The following is a 21,083-nucleotide window of genomic DNA, read 5'->3' on the forward strand; positions in this document are numbered from 1 at the left end:
AGCTTTATTTTGTAATAGCAAATAAAAATAAAACAATCCCAACATTTGATTGGTTAAACAAACTCGACTACCCTTACCATAGAATTTTTGCACAACAACTGAAAGGAAACCATTGATACACCTTTGGAAGGCTTTCAAGGGAATTATATTGCATGGAAAGTCAATATCCAAAGATTTCATACTGTATAGGTCTAGCATATAAGAAATTTGAAATGACAAAAATTGTGGAGATTAAGTACGGATCTGTGGTTGTCATGGTAGGGGAAAGAGGAGGGTAGGTTGTGGCTGTGAATGTAGGAGGATAACTGGAGGATCCTTTGATGGAACCGTTCTATACCTTTACTGTAGAAATATCCATACAAATCTACACGTGATAAAATTGCATAGAGCAAAAACACACACACAGCGAATATAAAACTTACATTAGTGTCAATTTCCTGATTGTATTAGAGTTATGCAACTGTTACTAAAGTGGAAACTGGGCATTGGATTAATGGAATGTCTGAATTATTTAATAATATATAAATTTATATTAATAGTAAATTAAGCTTTTTAAGTTAGTGTGGTTAAAAGGCAAAAATAAAATTAAAAGAAAAATAGCAAACTGAAAAAATTTGATAATACTTATAACCATAGGGACTTTGCATCTAAAATATTTTTAAAAAGCAGTAGAAAATTGGGCCGAGATTATGAAAGATAATTCATATTAAGGAAGCACAGAAAATTTTTAAACACATGAAACTAAACTAATATTTACTTCTAATGACAACAATACAATTCACATTACAATAAAATATCTTTACTTGCTATTAGATTTGCAAGAAAAAAGTTAATTAAAAAAAGAATCGAAGGATTTGACAACAAATGACATTGGCAGAAGGTATGAAGACAAAGGTACTTCTGTGTATTTTAACACAAATGGATGTATCACTTTGAGGGTTAATTGTCAATATCTATCAAAATAAATATTCACTTGCCATTTGACAGAAATTTCACTTTGCAAATTTGCATAGAAAGCATGCTAAGTATAACACATTATCTGTAAGTTTAGTTTGTAATACGGGAGGACTGGAATCTATATGAGTATTTATTAAAGGTCAATGATTCAATTAATTATGGCATAACCAAGCATTAAAATATGTCATTAAGAAAAATAAGGTAGTTCTTTCTATTCTGCTAAGAGTAATCTCCAAATTAGTGCCTTAAAAGAAAATCTCAAGAGTAGTGTTTATAACATAGCTTTAATTATGTATAATTAAAAGATACACATGCACATGTATGGGTATGTATTTATGTAAACATGCAGGTTACACTTGAGCAACATGGGATTTGAAGCACTAACCTTATCCCTAGTCAGAAATCTGAGTGTAACTTTTGCTTTTCCACAATCTTCTCTACTAATTGTCTACGATTGGCCTTACCAACACAAACAGTTCAAATAATACAATTTGTAATTTATATGTATTATAATCTGTTAGCTTATAATATACATTATTCTTACAATAGAGCAAGCTAAGGAAAAGGGTATTAAAAGCATAAGAAAAAGATAATATTTTACAGTAGTGTACTATATCAACACTATATGAGCAATCATCCATTTACAAGTAAATTTGTGATTAAGTGGATCTGTACAGTTCATATATCTATGTATTGATGTATCTCTGTATTTGATCTCTCTCTCTCTCTCTCTCTGTCTCTCTCTCTCTCTCTCTCTTCCCTGCAACCCCTCCTTTATTCTCTCCCATCCTCCCTCCCTCAATGAATAAACATGTGAATGTACTTGCTTGTACACGTGCTTCTGGAGAGTTTACAAGAGACTTAATAGTGGCTGCCTTCAGACTGGCGGCAGGGGTCTCAGTCTGGTGTGCCTTGGCCTTTCTCTTCAAGCCCATTGTCCAACTTGAAACTATTACTGCCTGTTAGTTTTCATTGCTGATGTCCGCCCTCTAGAGTCTAACATTTGCTGAGTACATGATAGAGGCTAAGTAAGCAATGTTAGTTAGATATAATGGAATAGTATTTTTGTTATTCACCCAAGAGGAGAAATTCTCAATTTTGCAATTATTCACTCCTGTTTGTAGAAAACTCCACTTTTTTCATAAACACATTCTAATGCATGGCTTTATCTGATCCTCACTTTTTTTTAAAGTTGCACTAAGCATTTGTAAGTTTTATGTATGTGCCTGTTTCAATTATATCCTGGAATTTGGTCATTAGTACCTTTACAATTGTTGTATCATTTTTGTATACTCTATATTCACTTCCTGTTGTTTTTCCCATTTGCTTTACAGTTCTCTTTTCTACAATGTATTTCAAACTTTTTGCCATTTTTTTCCTCTTTTATGCATTAATGACCTACCACACTCTTTATTATCACATTAAGGACATATTCATTTTTCTGCTTTCTTGTTATTTACAAACACTCTTAAAAAAAAGATACTCCAGCTAGTTTGTTCTTCTGTATTTCTTTCATCTACTTAGAAACTGTATAGCTGTTTCTCATCCTCACTCCCACCACACCCCTACCCAGCTTTGCACAAAGCAACAATTCCTTCTTCAGCCCAAGAATTATTGGTTCAGGCCAGCAGTTTGTCATAAAATATTCGACATGACATGCATGCTTTGTCCTAGCTCTTCTATTTCCTGCAGACTCTTAAAGATCTTTTTTAATATCCTTATTCTCAAATCCATCAATTTCCTTGTTATAAGGAGAAAAGGCCTTTGCAATTACTCTGTGTTACTTTCCTGACTTCTTTTTAAGGACCTCATCTTATATTCTTCTTTCTGCTTTATTTCATATATGCTTTTGAAAAGTAAGCCTTTTCTGTTTAGTCCCATTTAATCGTGCTATTTACACTTCTGCTTCCATTTTCTTGACCTTTTACCTAATTAAAAAAATCCACTTATTCCACTTCTCAAAAATATGATTACACTGTATCCACTTCCAGAACAATTCTTTTTTTTCTTATTGTTAATCAGTTATCTATGAGAATTAGCAAGTTTATACTTTATTTAATTTCTCACTTTTGAAATAGTTTCATAAAAAATTGCAACAAAAACAAAAATCTCTTGATCATTTGCAATTTCTCCTTATACATGTTCTTAATCTGTTTTTTCCTTGTTGTCTGTTAGGTCCAGTGCTTAGGTTACCTGGTCACCCTAAAATGTTTCTGGAAGTTTGTTTCTTTCTTTTCCTCTAATTTGTCATTTGGGGTTTCAAGTTTGATTTCAGGTTTTACACTGTTGAATATTTCCTTAGTAGTCATACTTGTTGATGAGATCTTTAAAATTTCTATTTTTAGCTGTGGCAGTTACTTTATTAGCCATCAGGGTGCATGACAAAACACCTCTAAATGCAATAGCTTATTAAAATAACATTTTCCCCTCAATCTTTTTCCTCTAGATCAATGGGAACAATTCTGCTCTATTTTGTATTTGGAATAGGGTTGGGATCAGTTTCACATATCATTCTCCTTGAACATGAAGGTGCTGGATGTTTTTCTCATGCTAAGATACAAAAGCCCCATGCAAGCATGTTTAATGCCTTTGCTCATTTCTCCTCCTCTACTTCCCATTAGCTAAAGCAAGTCACAGTATACTCCATTTCTTCTGCTGCACTGCATGGGAGGGCACAAGAATTGAGAACAATGTGCAATCAACCACAACCATATAATCTTCTCTGTATACCTCATATCTATGTACCCCTTTCTTCTTCTTAAAGCAGAAAAACATGACATCTTCCCTGCACACTACTCAGAGTTCATCTCTGTGGCAATGTGCCACCTTGTTTTTCAGGTCCGGATTTTACTCCCCAGGCTCCAATTTATAAGCTACTTTTATTAAAGATGTGAGTAGCCTCTCCAGTATATACCAATCATCAAAAGTGGCTGAGCAGAAAAGTGAAGGGAGTCTTGCCCAGGCTGAGCTGTGAGCATTTTAATTTATTCATTTGGTGGCCTCCAGTTCTGCACTTCAGTAATAACTCCCTTGTCCATTTTCTTTCTTGGTCCCTGGCTTTGGCCTCTTGGAGTATTCCATCTTCATTATCCTGGGGCCACTTCTGAGATGGACAGTCAGGAGCAAGTCTTTCCTAAGGATTACACATACAAAGCAAACCACTTCCTGTAAATATGAGTTTTGGATCCAGTGGATTATTTTTAGACACTTAAGTTACTCTCAAAAATATGGTAGGCATTTAGCATGGTTGCTTTTTGACCATTTCCAAGTATGAGTAAACACAAAGTTCTTAGATAAATGGAATTTCTTAGCTTGAAGAATTTGGTCTTTTATTTATAGACCTATATGCTCTGCCCATCAACAGTTCTCAGTTTGTGTCTAGTGCATTGAAGACATCAGAAATAATGAACTATTTTTGCCTGCAGAATCACAACTTTTGTACAGTGGAGTAAGAGTCATATTAATTGCTAAAACTGAAATTTGTAGACACTTCTTTTAACTGCTTCAATTTGAAGCATAAACAGTTGGCCTTTTATATTATAAACATTTTTGAATGACCAGATTCTTAGTCAACTGAGATTTCAGGGTTTAGCCAATGAATGCCTCCCTTAGCAAAGATTCATGACTTCCCATTTCAATTAGCAGACTGATCAGCTATTTTCACCTGGAATTCATCATTCTTTTAGAATTTTGCTGACAACTCTTGACAACATTCTGCAAATACTTTGCCATTTCTCCAAATACTATAAATAACCATTGTCAGTCTATGGTTGGCTTCCCATGTATGCAGCTGATGATGGGAGTAATATTTTGTCAGTGCATAATAATGGTCTTGTGATTTTCATTGTTCATTAGCTGAATTATTATTATGCACTTACATAACTCTGCATCCAATTCCGTGCCACATTTAGTTTTGGTTATTTCAAGTAATTTGTTTCTGGGTACTAAATCAGTTGGACTAAATTTTAAGTCCATATACCTGGGGAAAGAAATACTAGTAGAAATGATAATGGCTTAATTAAGATAAAGGTATACTGCACCCTCAGATAAAAGAAAAATTTGAAGATAAACCTTCCAAAGTGTTCCATTGTGGGACCAGAATGTTATCAGGGACCAGTCTCTCTCCTTTCTGCTACTCCTTTTTTAGTAGAGGGCTGCCTTATCTAAGGTCATCTCATAGTCAAAATGACTGCTGTAACGCCAGCCATCACTTCTAGTAGCAAGAGGAGCTGGGGAAGGATAAAAGTTTATTTCTCCTATCTTCAGTGAGTAGACTCCCGTTAAGCAGTCTTTCCAGAATATCATTGCGAAATCTTAAGCTTATCTCTCATAGGTCAGAGATTAGACATATAATACTATCTTGATACAAGGGATGATGGAAAATGTAATACTGTATTTACTAACTGAATATAATTGGGATTTTGTTATGAAGAAAGAAGAGGCATGTAGGTATTCGGATCCTGCAATTAATATTTTCTACCAGACTTTGACTTATGACTTTATTTTCATTTTTTAAAAACATATTCAGTTAAGCTTTGACATCTTGAAAGGACAAAGACTATTCCCTCTTCTTTATCAACCTCATATCATAATTTAATTCATCCCTATTACAGCAGCAATTTACTCATTTCCATATACATATGCCACATTTCCGATCTTTGTAAAAATTAATTTCAATCATTATTCTTATTAAAAAGAATGAAATCTTTTTCTTTATATAAAATAACAATAACTATTTTATATAGATCTTGTTACCCTGACTGGTCCATTTCCTGTTCTTTTAAGTATATTCGAGACTGCTATTTTATTTTTCTATATCGATTTGTTTAATTGGAAATGATCTTAGATGTCATTTAATTTAATCCTCTTATTTTCCAGGTGAGGATGCTGAAGCTGGAAAGAGTACATTAAACTACTCATGTCATATGGCTAGAAATTAATAGTCTTTACGCCTGTGTTCTTGACTTTGTTTGATATAAATATATCCATATATTACTTTCTTGGAGACTTTTTTCTCAGATCAAGTTTCCTTCTACCTTTTTTTAGTTATTCAGATAAACTTTCCCTGTAACCAATCTTATTATATGCTGGGATAAGTCATGACCCCAAATAATATTCCCTTTTCAAATTTCTCTTGTAGATGGGGATAAATTATAGTATATTCATAAATCTGATATTTCCTCTCACTGAGGAAATCACACATGGGATCATATATCTTCCACTTCTAATCTCATATATCTTTGAACATTTACATTTGTGTGAATGGCAACCCTCCTCCTTTTATGATATTTTTTCCCTTTTGGCCAGTGTAAAGAGCTCTGAACCAAGTTCCTATCTATGCAAAAGTAAAGACCACTCTTGATTCTTCTAAAATGAATCACATTTTTTCCTTCTCATTCTTCCTATTTACTGATTCAGTTAACATTTAAGAAGTCCCTTTGACACACAGGGTATAAGAAGTCTATGACTTAAAGTGGAACATGCAACCCAAACAACACAGAAACATTTGTAATGTTTGACTCCTCGCAGTCTTCTTTTTCTCCTGTGATTTTCCTGACATTATTTCTCTTTATCACCAGAACACTGCTAGTAATAAGCAGTCATAAATATTTTTGCATTTTTGTTGAAACCCAGAATCTATGATGGCACCATCATTTCCTGCTTCTTCTTTATCCTTTAGCATTTGTTCTGCAGCCAGTAAATAACATGCTGTGGTTGATTTGTTGAAAGATGTGAAAGTTGAGCTCATTGTGAATCACAGGAAGAATTCGGGATTTAGCACAGGTACACATACAGGTTATATCTTTGGCATGGTTAGGCAACTTTGATTTTTTTTTATTATCATATTAAATTCCACATGACTTTATTCACATCATCATCATTTTTCATCCATCTCTTAGAGGGTATGGTTAACTGTGAACTTCTCTTGCTGTGTTCACTTTCCTAATTCCCTTGCCTTCCTAATTACTATTCACTTCCCCTTTCTTCTTGGTCACGGTATTGAATTTTTCCAAATTTCATTATTGCTGTCAGCAATAGAGATAATCTGAATATAGGGCCTATTATGATGACCAACACTCAATAAATGGATTTTTTCCTTCTTATCTTTAATGAGTGATTTTTCACCAGATTTCTATATGATAGGTATGACTGGCATGGAATGTGCTAATCATTACCTGAGAATAAATAAGCTGTTGATATGGCTAGCTAAATACTATTCAGAATTCATTATTGCAGGAAGTCAAATTAAATAATTTTAAAATATCCCTCATTGACTAAACAATATGTGTAAATTACACCCTGTTCACAGAACACTGTCCCTCTTAGTTTTCAGCATGTTAATAAGAGACAGAGGAAGAGACAACAGTTTGCAACAAGACACACTTGAGTTTAAGAATTGGCTCTATCAATAATCATTATGTGAAAATGGCAAGTTATTGGACCTTTTGGAGCTGTTTCTTTTAGGTGTGAATTGGGACATATAATACCTACCTCATGGGATAGTATGAGTATTAAATTGAAATAACCATGTCCAATTTGCCATGCATGGAAAAAATTCCACATGAGTTAGCTCTCTTTTCTATGGTATTTATTGGTTACTAAAACTCTGTCTTCTCTTTCCTTTCCTGTATCCATCCATAAATGCCTTACTAATTATTTTCAATTATGTTCTTAAGAATCTATGGAAAGAAATATTTTTTCTCATTTTTCAAAAATAGACATCAAACAAAGAGATAAAATAACAATTTGGATAAAAAAGCATAACTTTCAGCCTAGAATAAACCTATTGTTGGGCATACCTGGTTTCCTGAAAGTCAGCTCCTGGTGGCAAAGGATTGATGTGATTTTATTTTGAATAAGCTTTGAGGGGAAAAAAATATTTCTTCAGCATTTTCTCATCTTTTCTATATAAAATGACAATTGATTAGGCAAAAGCTCTTCAGGAACTGGTCTTGTATACTTAGTTCTAATAAACTACATGTCAATGTGATTAAAAAGTCCTTACTAAATAAAAAAAGGAACTATTTCATATTGATTCTGAAAAAATGTGCTTTACTGCAAATCTGAGAAGCTTTTTAATATACTCTTAGGATCCATTCATTTGCTTTTTTTCATAGCACAGAGTTCAGGAAAGAAGTCCAGGCCGGGGAAAGGTGTATGATCATTTATTTCTGGATAGGATCTTTACTTCAGAAAATCTTTACTTCTAATTTGAGGAAGAAGGTTTTCTGCTCATCACACTCATAGATGATGAGAATTAGGATCTAAATTTGACAAAGGGAGAACGATGCTCTAATTCCAATGCAGTGACAGAGTACTGCAATGTCCTCTACTTAAAAATCAAAGGTTGACTCTGCAAGTGCAGGATAGTTCAGATGTATCTAACAGCAGCATACAATGGGAGAAAACACCCTATTTATTTTGTAATGTTTCCAGTTCCTTCTCAAAAGTTCTTTCACTGTTTGGTATAGTAACTGACTTTCTTACTGTGACTTGCCTTTGATCCCTTCATTTTGTTCTCATGGTTTCCACTCCTCTCAAACTCAACTTTTTTAGTCCCTGAAATATTGCCTGTGCTCTGATTTGACTGTGGCCTTTCAAAATCATTTTCAGTTTCTGGAATTTTTTTCCATCTTTATGTTTGTTTGTTTGTTTGTTTGTTTTAGTTTTTGCATGGGTAACTTTTATCTCACCTTAGTCAAAGTTATAGATGGAAAACAGTGGAGAATTATTAGGCCTCTATAGCCCCACTGGGTTATGTGCTTGTAGAGTATCCCTAACTTCAGCTATTTTATAACCAGGGGCTGTTGTAGCATTTGTCATTCCCAGAATAAAATGTAAGTGCAGGTCCCTAACTGCAATAGGGAAACCAAACTCCCTTCCCATGGCTAGCACATGGTGGACAGCTGACACCACCAAACAATTGCCATATCCACAATGCTTAATAGAGGATGAATAGGAAGCACCTACCAAGTAGTTGGCCATTTCATGGTGCCATTAGCCCTAGGCAGAGATGCATGCTATTTACACACACACAGACACACACACACACAGACACACACACACACGCACACTTGAAGTGTGTACCCCAATCTTTTTTTTTTTTTAAATATTAAATTTTATTTTTATATTCCCCCATACAATTGCAAACGCCCCATTCTGACCCCAATCCTTCCCCTCCCGCCCCCCACCCCCCAAAAAGTGTCTCTGGTTCATAGTTTTTTGTTGATTTTGATTTTCACTTTCTTATATTGATTTTCCTGGTCCCTTATTTAAGTTTTCTAGATTCCTGCTATGAGTGAGACCATCCGGTATTTTTCTTTTTCTTTTTGGCTTATTTCGCTGAGCATGATCCCTTCCAGTGCCATCCATGTTGCTGCAAATTGCATGTGTTTATCTTTTTTGAATGCTGAGTAATATTCCATGGTATATATGTACCACATCTTCTTGATCCAGTCATCTATTTTTGGGCATTTGGGCTGTTTCCAAAGCTTAGCTATTGTAAACAGTGCTGCTATAAACATAGGAGTGCAGGTGCTCTTTGGAATTGATGTTTCTGTGTCCTTTGGGTAAATACCTAGGAGTGGAATTGCTGGATCATATGGAAGCTCTATGTTTAGTAGGTCCAGAAATCTCCACACAGCTCTCCATAGTGGTTGGACCAGTTTGCACTCCCACCAACAGTGCACAAGAGTTCCTTTTTCTCCACATCCTCGCCAACATTTGTTGTTGCTAGTTTTTTTAATATGTGCCATTCTCACTGGTGTGAGATGGTATCTCATGGTAGTTTTGATTTGCATTTCCCTGATTACAAGTGATGTTGAACATTTTTCATATGTCTGTTGGCCATTTGCATTTCCTCTTCAGAGAAGTTTCTTTTTAGCTCTTCTGCCCATTTTTTGACTGGATTATTTTCTTTGTTGTTGCTGAGTCTCATCAGCTCTTTGCAGATTTTTGTGATCAGTCCTTTATCATTAGTGTTGGGTGCAAAAATGTTCTCCCAGTTGGTGGGGTTTCTCTTTGTTTTTGTTATTGTCTCTTTTGCTGTGCAGAAGCTCTTTAATTTGATGTAGTCCCAGCTGTTTATCTTTCTCTTCACTATCACTGCTTTGGGTGATGTGTCTGTAAAGATGTCTTTGATATGCAAATCCCGTAGTGTTTCGCCTATATTTCCTTCTATGTATTTTATGGTTTCAGGTCTTATGTCTAGTTCTTTAATCCATTTTGAGTTGATTTTTGTGTATGGTGTGAGGTAGTGGTCAAGCTTCATTGTTTTGCATGTAGCGACCCAGTTTTCCCAGCACCATTTATTGAACAAACTTTCTTTGCTCCAATGCATAGTCTTTGCTCCTTTGTCAAAGATTAGTTGACCATAAATCTGTGGGTTTATTTCTGGATTTTCTATTCGATTCCATTGGTCTGTATGTCTGTCTTGTTCCAATACCATGCAGTTTTGATGATTATGGCTTTGTAGTATAGTTTGAAGTCTGGGAGTGTGATGCCTCCATTTCCTTCTTTTTTTTTCAGTAGAGCTTTGGCTATTCGGGGTTTTTGGTGATTCCATATGAATTTCATCAATAATTGTTCTATTTCTTTGAAGAATGCCATTGAGATTTTGATTGGAATAGCATTGAATCTGTATATTGCTTTTGGTAGGATGGCCATTTTAATAATGTTTATTCTTCCAATCCATGAGCAGGGGATGTCTTTCCATTTCTTTGTGTCTTCTTCTATTTCTTTTAACAGTGTTTTATAGTTTTCTTTGTATAGGTCCTTTACCTCTTTTGTTAGATTTATTCCCAAATATTTGATTTTTTTTGTTTCGATAATAAAAGGGGTGGTTTTTTTGATTTCTTCTTCTTCAGATTTATTGTTTGTGTATAGGAAGGCTACTGACTTTTGCGTGTTGATTTTGTATCCTGCCACTTTACTGAATTGATTGATGAGTTGAATTAGTTTTTCTGTGGAGATTTTGGGGTTCTCTATGTATATTATCATATCATCTGCAAATAGTGATAGTTTGACTTCTTCTTTTCCTATTTGGATTCCTTGGATGTCTTTCTCTTGTCTTATTGCTCTGGCTAGGACTTCCAGTATTATATTGAAAAGCAGTGGTGAGAGTGGACATCCTTGTCTTGTTCCAGATCTTAATGGAATTGCTTTCAGCTTTTCACCATTGAGAATGATACTGGCTGTTGGCTTGTCATAGATGGCCTTTATGATGTTGAGGTATGTTCCTTGTATCCCAAGAATTTCAAGGGCTTTTATCATGAATGGGTGTTGCACTTTGTCGAAAGCTTTCTCAGCATCTATTGATATTATCATATGGTTTTTATATTTCTTTTTGTTGATGTGTTGGATAACGTTGATTGATTTTCGGATGTTAAACCATCCTTGTGCCCCTGGAATGAATCCAACTTGGTCGTGGTGAATTATCTTATGGATACATTGTTGGATTCTGATAGCTAAAATTTTATTGAGGATTTTTGCATCAGTGTTCATTAGGGAGATTGGCCTATAGTTTTCCTTTTTTGTGTTGTCCTTATTCGGTTTTGGTATTAGTGTAATATTGGCTTCATAGAACGTGTTTGGTATTGTCCCTTCCTTCTCAATTTTTTGGAAGAGTTTGTGAAGGATAGGCACTAATTTGTCTCTGAATGTTTGGTAGAATTCATTTGTAAATCCATCAGGTCCTGGGCTTTTGTTTTTGGGGAGGTTTTTAATTACCATTTCAATTTCGCTGCTTGTAATTGGTCTGTTTAGGTGTTCTATTTCTTCTTTATCTAGCTTTGGGTGATTGTAGAGTTGTAGGAATTTGTCCATCTCCTCTAGATTGTTGAACTTGTTTCCATATAACTGTTCATAGTAGTTACTGATTATTCTTTTGATTTCTGCTGTGTCTTGTGATTTCTCCTCTTTCATTTATGATCTGTGTATTTGTGCTTTCTCCCTTTTTCCTTTGTGAGCCTGGCTAGGGGTTTGTCTATTTTATTTATTTTTTCAAAGAACCAGCTCTTGGTTTCATTGATCTTTTGGATTGTTTTTTTAGTTTCAATTCATTTATTTCTGCTTTGGTTTTTATTATTTCTTTTCTTCTACTGGTTCTGGGGTTTTTTGTTGTTCTTTTTCTAGATCTTTGAGCTTCGAGATTAGGTTGTTTCTTTGAGTTCTTTCTTGTTTTTTGATGTGAGCTTCTATTGCTATATATTTTCCTCTTATTACTGCTTTTGCTGCATCCCATACATTTAGGATATTGGTGTCCTCCTTGTCATTCAATTCAAAGAATTTTTTAATTTCTTCTTTGATCTCCTCGTTAGTCCAGTGGTCTTCCAGTAGTGTGGCTTTTAATCTCCATGAGGTAGGATAGTTCCTTGCCTTCTTTTTATGATTTATTTCTAGTTTGATGCCTTCGTGGTCAGAAAAGATGGTTGGTATGATTTCAATCTTGGTGTATCTGTTGATGTTTGTCTTGTGCCCCAGTATGTGATCGATCCTGGAGAATGATCCGTGTGCGCTTGAGAAAAATGTGTACTCCGTTTTTTTTGGGTTTAGTGTTCTATAGATGTCTGTTAAGCCCAAATGCTCTAGGTCCTTATTTAGAGCTTTAGTTTCTTTACTTATTTTTTGTCTTGTTGATCTATCCATTGTTGATAGTGGTGTGTTGAAGTCTCCCACTACATATGTGTTTTCTCTGATGTCTGTTTTCAGAGAGGACAACAGTTGTCTGATATATTTTGGTGCTCTTTCGTTTGGTGAGTATATGTTAATGAGTGTTATTTCTTCTTGAAGTATTGTCCCCTTAATCATAATGTAGTGACCATTGGGGTCTCTTTTTATTTTTTTGAGTTTGAAGTCTGTTTTATCTGATATAAGTATAGCTGTTCCTGCTTTCTTTTTTGGCCCATTTGCTTGTAGGATTGTTTTCCATCCTTTGACTTTGAGCCTATTTTTATCTTTTGTAGCTAAATGTGTTTCCTGGAGACAGCAAAAGGTTGGGTTTTGTTTCTTAATCCAGGCTGCAACTCTGTGTCTTTTTATTGAAGAGTTTAGTCCATTTACATTTAGAGTTAATATTGATATGTTAGCATCTGTATTTGCCATTATGTTTGTCTTTCCTTTGATTTTATTTATTTATTCTTTTAATAACTTTTTTTTTTTGGTCTTCTTTCGTTGTTATTCGTCCCTCTGAGGTTCTGGCTTTAGGATTCCTTGTAGTATTTTTTGGAGTGGGGGTTTAGTCGCAATGAAATTCCGGAGTTTCTCTTTGTCTGGGAAGGTCCATATTCTTTCTTCATGGAGGAAAGAGAGCTTTGCGGGATAGAGTATTCTTGGTTGGCATCTGTTTTCTTGGAGTCTGTTGACTATGTCCCTCCACTCTCTCCTTGCCCGTAGTGTTTCTTCAGAGAAGTCTGATGTCAGCCTGATTGGTTTTCCTTTGAATGTTATCTGTTTCTTCCCTCTTGTCAGCTTCATTATTTTTTCCTTGTCCTGGATTCTTGGGAGCTTTACTATTATGTGTCTTGCTGTGTTTTTCCTTTCGTCGTGGAAGTTTGGTGTTCTTCTTGCTTCTTGTATATCAATTTTCAGCTCCTTCTTCTCATTTGGGAAGTTCTCTTCAATTATATCCATGAATATTTTCTCTGTTCCTACATCTCTCTCCTCTCCTTCTGGAATTCCTATAACTCTTATATTTCCTTTCCTCATGGAGTCAGATAGTTCCCGAAGTCTTTCTTCATTCTTTTTCCTTCGTACTTCTCTTTCCTTTTCTGTTTTGGTTCTTTTTATTTCTGTGTCTTCAAGATTACTTATTCGTTCTTCCATTTCATCTATTCTGCTTTCATTGCTTTTCCCAGAGTTCTTTAGTTCCTCCATTAATTCTTTGATCTCCTGCATTTCTCTTACTTCCCTCTTTAGGGACTCAATTTCCTTCTTCTGATCTATCACTTTTTTAATCATGGCAATTTTAAATTCTCTTTCTGGAAGGCTCAGAAGTTCTTCCAAGTTGCTGTCGTTGCAATCTGGGGAGTGGTTTTCTTTTTGTGGTGTGCTTCTTTCCTGAGGAGTTTTTAGGTTGCGTGTGGTTCTTCTACTCCCTACTGTCTGTTTCTAATTTGTCGTATGCGTTGGGACACTGTGTTGCTCGGACTGACTGACATCTTGGGTGAACTTCTCCGCTCTCCTCTGGCTCTTCCAGGAGCCATCTCTGTCTTCTGGGGGAGCTTTCTGCTGGTTTTAGGCAGTTTTTACTGAAGAAATGTCCCTGTTCTCAAATGGCGAAGCGGGATGCAGTCCCTGCGCCTCCGGTTTCAGGCACACTCTTCTGCGCACCCGGTCTGCCCCGGACGTGGGTGCCTGCTCCCTCTGTGGGCTCAGACTGCTGGTCGGAAGGGGCCTGGCGTGGAATAACTTCCCGGCTGGCCACTGGGTCCTCCAGAAACCTTCTGCCCTTTTCAAGCAGTCTTAAGAAATGTCCTGTTTTATAGGGTGTTAGTGACTTTTTTTTCCTGGTCGCTAGGTGGCGCCAGAGATCTCTCCTATTGTCCTTGGGGGCTGTTTTTCGCCTCCCCCCACCCCGTGGGACAGAGAACAGAGCAGGAATGGTAGGGTACACCTCAACAGCTTTGGGGTGCTGTGTCTGCCTTGTGCCCCACCGTCGTGGAGAAACCACGCCCCGAATTTTCGTGCCCCGGGTCTCAGTTCAAAGCCCTCAGTTCCAGGACGCGGGCTGTAGCCCAGTTCAGTGGCGCGGGAATGGCGCCTTTTGCACAGCTCCCGTGCCTGGGCGCCTGGTTCCTGCTCACTCAGGGAGGGACCTTCACCTCAGTGAGGACCTCCGCGCGTCTCCCCGCAAGCCTAGGTCGTCTCCCCGCAAGCCTAGGTCGCAGGCGCGGGGACCTGGGCAGCCGCGATCCAGGTCTGCACTTGCTTTTCAAGCGCGCCGAGCGCGCCGCTTTCCCGCGCCAGCTTACCGGCAGCCCGGGCTGTGTGCGCGTCTCCCGGGGTCTTTGTTCTTCTCTAATGGCGCCCGGAGCCGTTCGCTCGCCATCGCGGCGAATCCTGCAGGGTTCGCCTCAGCTCCCGTTCACGGGGTGTGGTGGCTGCAATAGTTCCTTTCCACTCACGGTCCCGCTTGCTACGTCGTTTGTTCTTGTTGGTTGTTTTGGTTTGTTGTTTCCTCCTCTCTGCAGGTCGGAGAATGCCGCCTCTGTGGGCGGGGGAGGGGAGCAGGGTTCTGCGCTTCCCTCCCTTCTAGTCCTCTTTTATGGCCAGTTTCTTCTTCGGGCAGTTCGCTGGCGTCACCCGTTTATCTTCCGTGTCCCAGTTCTCACTGGGACCTGCCGCTTTTCCTCCCTATTCACTTTTTTTAATGGGAGATCTTACTCGCAGCGTCTCCTCGCCGCCATGTTGCTCCGCCCCCCTGTACCCCAATCTTATGCAATAATTACCCATGGCACCCCCTGGAGGTGATGACAGAGCATGTCTGTCTCCCATGGAGACTTGGTAGCTCTTCTGTGTCCCCACTACTCCACAGGGTGGAGTAGCAGTGGTTGGTGGAGTAGTAGTGGTTGGGGAGCCAATGGGAAGAAAGTTGGGTGCTAAACACCCCACCATTCCAATGTAAAAGTATTAAGTATTTTAAGACAGTGGCTGAAGTTCCTTAAACTTCAAGACCTTGATCCCTTACAGCGTATGGCCCTATGTGACTGTCTTGCTTGTAAACTTGTGAAGCTACCTCTCTTTATAACTGATCTGACTTTATTTGTAATCCTTTTAAATTATATCCTTACCCACTGATAGATTATAAGCTGCATGGTGGTAGGGGCCACATCTTACTAAAAAATTAATGTTATTGGATGAATGAGTATGTGAGGGAATGAATAAAGTCTTTCAATTATTTGATGTGTGTGGAAGACTCATCTATCACCCTAAACCTAAGTCTCCCCTCCTCGTTTATGCCAATTATTTTGACCTCTGTTTTCCGTTTCTGCATTTCAATGCTTTTGTTCTGATACACTCATTTTTCTTCAGAGCAATTGGAAAGCACTTACAATGGGGTTCTTAGTTTCCAGAGTCATACAGTTAAAAGTTAACCATAATTAAATAGTTAAACCAAAGTTAAATATCATTTAACTTCTCTGTTTAGAATTTTTTTTTCTGGCCACTTTTGTCCAGCGGCTCACATTCTGACATATTCTTGGGATGTTTAAAACCTTCCTTAATAATAGTCCCAATGTAATATATGGGATTAATCTCTGACAATGTTTGCGTTAAACAGAAGCATAATTGTCTGTCCAATTTTGAATTAAATAATTGATGATGGGGACTCCCTGGTGGTGCAGAGGTTAAAGTGTCAGCACTATGAAGCTATCACAAGCCACTGTGGCATGAGTTCGATCCCCAGCCAGGGAGCTAACCCATATGGCACAGCAGGTCTCTCTTGTCTCACCCGCTGCTCCCCTCAGCAGTGTATTTCAGTAGATCAGCCCATTCTGCTCCCCACTCTGTCTCTGGCGAATCATCTCACCCCCCACACCTCTGGCTTATACCCCATTTATTGTATGCATAAATAAATAAAATAAATATTTAATTGATCAGTCACTTCTGATATGAAATCTCTTTAGATTCAGCCATCAGTTTGGAAGGCGTGGTGTCTCACTCTCATCAGCACAATATGAACCTGTGTTATAACATAACATTGACTGAGTAAGTAATTAAGTGTACCCTGTTCACTCTAGAAAGTGAATTTCTAGTATTAAATGTCAACTTTTGGGGATGTTGCTTAACAGTGTTACATTTAACTACCACTTTAGTTTACTAGTTTAACATGTTAAATATTAAGGGATTTTTAAGTACCAAGATTTATATTTGGTTCCAGGGAAACAGACATGATTGTCATGAATACTTCCATTTGCCCCTCTCTTCCCCACCAGACAAGTCCACAACCTAATAGAACAGACAAGTAAGGGGACACAAAACCAAATGCAAGGTTACAGGCTCTGTAGATATCTTTGGCAGTTCATGTCCTTCCAGAATTAGGAAAATCATGATGAAAAGAGGTCTGTTACTGAAAATCTCTGAGCACTTTGGAAATAATTAGTTTCTAGAAAATAGAAAAGGCTTTGGAGTAATTTGAAATCATTTCCATTGGAGATAAATTTCATTTATTTTGTGTACTCTTAGAAGACAGAAATAGAAAAATCATAAATGGATTTTGAAGAGGTGGGCTCAATATGACTCATATGGGTCAATATGAAGGCCTTTCTAAAAGTGAGGTTATTGAAAAATAGAATGGATTTCTTCAGGAGGTGAAGTTTTTCCCATTGCTGGAGTTATTTAAGTTGATGACTAGCATTCCTTGCTGATTTTGCAAAGTATAAATAAACAAGGATATTTATGATTAAATGATCTGGTATAGTAGAGAGTGGTGTAGAACATTGGAAAATCAGAATCTCAGTCCCAGCATTTCATTTTCCATATAACATAGTTACAGAACTCTATGGCTTCATTCCCTCATCTGAAAAATGAATGCAATAGAATATGCTTCAGAGGGTTGCTGTAAGAATTAAATGAGATAAGGTAATTGAGGGTAATTTGTAAACTATAAGTACTATATAATACAAGTTATTGTTATTTATTTGGTAATGGGAAAGATGGTAATAGTCATATACATTATTTCAGTCATATGCATTATAGGACTATCTATATTCCTAGAAGATAGATAGAATCATTATCTCCTCTTCTTTCCTATAACGAAAGGAAAGAATCCAATTATAGGAACCTGCCCATAGTGACGTTGCTGGTCATTGAGTGGCAGGACGGGGAGTCATAGCTTTTCCCATAGAGCTCAGTATTATTTCCCCTGCAGCACACTACCTTTATGATAAAGTAGAGTCTGTGACATTTTACAGTTCCCAAAGTCACCCAGGTAATAACAAACACCCTTTCGACATCACTCTCTAAGTGATATGTGATTTTACATTCAGTACTAGAGTAAAAATAACACTTGTTGACTAGATCTGCCTTTTCTTGAGTAAACAATTTATTTAATAAACATCAATAAGTCTTTTTTTCAAATAGGAGATTTAAGAAGACACCACAAGGTGGGCCTCCCCGGTGGCGCAGCGGTTGAGCGCTGGGTTGCGAAGCTGCGCGCGGCCTCTGCGGCGCCGGTTCGATCCCCGGCTGCTCCCCGGCCACCAGAGGAGGGTCCCACATGGCGCGCAGACCTCTCCTGCTGCCCGCTGCTCCCCTCAGCAGTGTACTTCGGTCCTTCTGCCTGCTCTGCTCCCCACTCTGGCTCTGGTGAATTCTCTCGCCCTCCCGCGCTTCTGACTGTACCCAGTGCATGTATAAACAAAAACAAACAAACAAACCAGCAAACAAATAAATAAAGCATGCCTCTATAAAAAAAAAAAAAAAAAAAAAAAGAAGATACCACAAGGGAATAAAATGAGCTGACCACTTACTGTGGAATAGCACACCGATATACGAAATTATAAAAGATATACAGAATGAATACTATTGTATTTGGTGACAAGTCCCATCTGACATTAATCCATTAATTGCCTTGTTCTGCATGTTCACTTTTTTAAATGTTCTAACCCTTGGGGGCCTCCCTGGTGGCACAAGGGGATAACACACAACCTATGAAGCTGTCTACAGCTTTTGCAGCAAGAGTTTGATCCCTGGTGGCCAGAGAGCAACCCACACGGTGAAGCAGACCTCTCCTGTCTTGCCTGCTGCTCCCCTCAGCAGTATATTTCAGTAGAGCCTCCTGTTCTGCTCCACACTCTGTCTCTGGTGAATCCTCTCACTCCCCACACCTCTGGCCTGTACCCCAGTTCTTGTGTACATAAATGAATAAAACTTTAAAAAAATAAATAAACGTTCCAACCATTGACCCCCATGGTGGACATGGGGGGACATTTCTTTGGAACAAGAAGAACATATACTCAGAAATGATTCAATTTTAATTATATAAATGCAAATACTTTCTGCCTAAACCATTCACAACTTTAGAAACTATTTTGATGTCTATTCCTAATTGCTGGTATGTAAATATCTGAAGGAAAGAAACAGGAGATGTGACTCCCTTTATTCTCTATAAAACCTCAATGTCTATAAACGTTTTCTGGGGCTTCAATGGCAGATGTTTTCCTTGCATTTAAGGGTAAAATTTAGTATCTTCTACATTCAATGCTACTTTGTATACTCTCTGTTATTATTTAAATGTCAGTTTTTACCATCAAAGCTTCCTTCACTCCCATCCAATTTCAGAGTTTGGGGTTAAAATCTCTTGATACAAGAAAATGTTTTCTCAAGAGGAGCTTTTGTTTAACTATTTGAAGATCACCACACATAAATTACTCTTTTATGTATTTAATCTCATAAATATACACTAGAAAAATTTAAAAAGTAGCTGTATACAACCATCCTTTGAAAAAGATCTGCCTTTAATTTTCTTTCTCTTTGGAAAGATCACAATTCCCTAGCTTAGTAACTTGTGAATATTTTTGTATTATTTTCATCAGTCAAAATGTACAGTTTTAAAGGAATTACATATTTTTAAATCTCATGGTGTTTTATTTTTTTAATTTTTAAAAGATTTATTCATGCACACAAGAACTGGGATACAGGTCAGAGGTGTGGCAGGTGAGAGGTCTCAGCAGAGACAGAGTGGGGAGCAGAACAGACATTATTCACTGAAATACACTGCTGAGGGGAGCAGTAGCTGAGACAGGAGTGGTCTGCTGTGCCATGTGGGTATCTCCCTGACTGGGAATCAAACTCGTGCTGCAGTGGCTGCCGATAGCTTCATAGTGCTGGGCTTAACCCCTTGCGCCACCAGGGAGGCCCCTCATGGTATTTTATCTTATTTTATTTTTTTAAATATTTATTTATTTCTTTATACAAGCACTGGGTACAGTCAGAAGCATGGGAGGGTGAGAAAATTCACCAGAGCCAGAGCAGGGAACAGAACAGGCAGACCAACGAAATACACTGCTGAGGGGAGCAGCAGGCGCAGCAGGAGAGGTCTGTCGCACTATGTGGGACCCTCGCCGGTGGCCAGGGATCGAACTGGCGCTGCAGAGGCTGCGGGCAGCTTCGCAGCCCTGTGCTCAACCACTGCGCCACCAGGGGAGGCCCCCCTCATGGTAATTTAATGCCAACTTTCTGTGCTGATGTCCAGTGGCACAAGAGTAGGTCATTGATGATGTTTAGCCCCATTTACAATTCCAAATCTCCCACTGGGAAAATGCTTCCTCCTGCCTCCCTCCTAAAACTCACAGAAGGGTCCTTCATTCCTCATTTGTCTGCTATAAATACATGCATACATACATACATACATACATACATACATACATACATACATAAATATTATATTTATGATGAAATTTATAAATCCAATTAGTGAAAAAATGGTCTATGCATATATTTTCTAGCAATGAATCTAGTCATTGACTTTGACTTCAGAGTGGAAAAGAAGAAAAAAACAAAATTCATTTCAATTACCTACTAGGACAGGAATGAAAATGGCACCAGTGACAGGTCCATTTCTCTTTCCATTTCTGAAAGCATCTGGACACACAGAAAAGGCCCATTTCTCCTCCAGGGGGCAGTGCTGTCCATGTGCAAGGTTGTTTTTCACTTTTATGCTCAGGGGTCATTCCAAGCACTAGCCATTTATATTCCATTACAATTGATTGAATATTATACATCAAAAAGTAGAGAGAAAATGTTTAAGATTTTATGAATGCAAGCGAAATGATTAGAGCTCACAAAAGCTTTGAATTCTGAAGCTTGGCTTCTATCTTGCCCTTACATAAGCACCTTTGATCTTCTCTTCACCCAGACTTTTATGTGGTCTTATAATTGTTTTATTATTTTAGAAGAATTAGTCATGTAGACTTTTTTTTCCTGCAGAGGTTATTTTTTAAAGAAAGTTTTCTTTTCATTATAAGTCAGGGTATTTCTCAAACCAGATTGAATCAGTATTTATTTTTCTCAGTGTTAGAAAGAGTAGAAGGTGGAAGAGTCAATTTCTGAACTTCGGTCTTCATAAAATAAATTTGTGACCTTGGGCAAATCATTTACCTGGATTAATTTATTTTTATTTTCTCTAT

At 37.5% G+C, this 21,083-nt stretch overlaps 1 long non-coding RNA gene across 2 annotated transcripts in view; it reads left to right on the plus strand.

The window, feature by feature from the left end:
* LOC129145153 (uncharacterized) overlaps positions 1–21,083 on the plus strand; it is a 305,992-nt gene that overhangs the window by 114,682 nt on the left and 170,227 nt on the right. The window contains exon 3 of one of the 2 annotated variants that reach the window (XR_008550293.1): positions 16,581–16,662. The exons of the other annotated variant lie outside the window; for it this stretch is intronic. This is a non-coding gene — a long non-coding RNA (uncharacterized LOC129145153). The remainder of the gene's footprint in view (positions 1–16,580; positions 16,663–21,083) is intronic. 2 annotated transcript variants of the gene reach the window in all.

The sequence above is a fragment of the Talpa occidentalis genome, unplaced genomic scaffold (assembly GCF_014898055.3).
Source record: "Talpa occidentalis isolate TD23 unplaced genomic scaffold, MPIMG_talOcc4v2.1 talOcc4.9, whole genome shotgun sequence".
NCBI lineage: Eukaryota > Metazoa > Chordata > Mammalia > Eulipotyphla > Talpidae > Talpa > Talpa occidentalis.